Below are 1,619 nucleotides of genomic sequence, written 5' to 3'. Positions count from 1 at the left end.
TTTTTTTTTTTTTTTTGTAGAGGCAAGATCTCTCTATGTTTTCCAGCCTGGTCTGGAACTCCTGGGCTCCAGTGATCCTCCCACTTCCACCTTCCAAATTGATAGAATTACAGGTGTGAGGCACCTCACCTGGTCTCCATCATATTCTTGACAAATACTGTATTTGATCATAATCCTTCGGATTTTTTCACAGCAGGTGTTTTTTGTTTTTTTGGATCCTTCCACCTCAGCCTTTCAAGTAGCTGAAACTACAGGCACACACCACCATGCCCAGCCAATTTTTTGATTTATTGTAGAGATGAGGTCTCACCAAGTTACCCAGGCTGGTCTCGAACCTGTGGGCTCAGGCAATCCTCACTTCAGCCTCCTAAAGTGCTGGGATTACAAGCTTGAGCCACTGCACCCAGCCCACCAAGTGCTCTTTTTTTCCGAGTTGGAGTCTCACTGTCACCCAGGCTGGAGTGCAGTGGTATGCTCACAGCCACCCCCAACTGCTGGGCTCTGGTGATCCTTCTGCCTCAGCCTTTCAAGTAGCCAGAACTACAGGTGTGTGCTACCACACCCGGCTAATTTTTTGATATATTGTAGAGAGGAGGTCTCTCCATGTTGCCCGGGCTGGTCTTGAACCCACAGGCTCAGGTAATCCACTTGCCTTGACCTCCCAAAGTGCTGGGATTACAAACTGAGCCACTGAGCCCAGCCCACCAAGTGCTTTTAAGCCACATCTCTTGTTCCTGTAAAACGTCATCTAATTAGAATTACCCCATCCTTCTAGACTATCAAACTCAAAGGCCCTTGAATTCATGGCATAGGAGCTCCCTGACCCAGCTTCCCCTTGCCTACCAGATGAACCAGTTCCTGTTGGGAAACGTACTCCTGCTTCTTTGGCCCTCAAACGTCTCTCTGTCTGTCGCTCTACCTCTCTCTCTCTCTGTCTCTCTCTCCCTCTACTTCTCTCTACCTCTGCCTCTTTCTACCTCTCTCTCTCTACCTTTCTACTCCAACCTCCAAAGCAGCTGGGACCACAGGCACATGCCCCACACATAGATATTTTCTTTCTTTGTAGAGACGAGGTTTGACTATGTTGCCTAGACTGCTCTCAAACTCTTGGGCTCAAGTGATTCTTCTGTCTCGGCCTTCCAAAGTGCTGGGATTACAGGTGTGAGCCGCCACGCCCAGCCTAGGCTATTTTTATTCTAAATTACTATGTTCCCTGTCCTATCTAATACCCCGTGAGTCCCTCATTTCCTTTTCTGGAAACTACCAGGCCTCAGATATTGCTGGCCTCACTCAACTCAGCACCTGCACCAAGACTTTAAGCCTGAAGACCTTAGTAATCACCTAGTCCATTCACATCACTTGACCAGAGAGGAAGTCATTTTTAGAAATCACCTGGGCTAGGCTCGGCTCAGTCTGTAATCCCAGCACTTTGGGTGGCTGAGGCAAGTGGATTGCCTGAGCCCGTGGGTTCGAGACCTGCCCAAGCAAATGGGCAAGACCTCGTGTCTACAATTAAAAAAAAAAAATAGCCGGGCTCGGTGGCTCAGTCTGTAATCCCAGCGCTTTGGGAGGCTGAGGTGAGTGGATTGCCTGAGCTCGCAGGTTCGAGACCCACCTGG

Source organism: Carlito syrichta, unplaced genomic scaffold (genome assembly GCF_000164805.1).
Source record: "Carlito syrichta isolate Samal-C Ts95f unplaced genomic scaffold, Tarsius_syrichta-2.0.1 Scaffold123588, whole genome shotgun sequence".
In the NCBI taxonomy this organism is placed as follows: Eukaryota; Metazoa; Chordata; class Mammalia; order Primates; family Tarsiidae; genus Carlito; species Carlito syrichta.
This window is presented reverse-complemented; position numbering follows the sequence as displayed.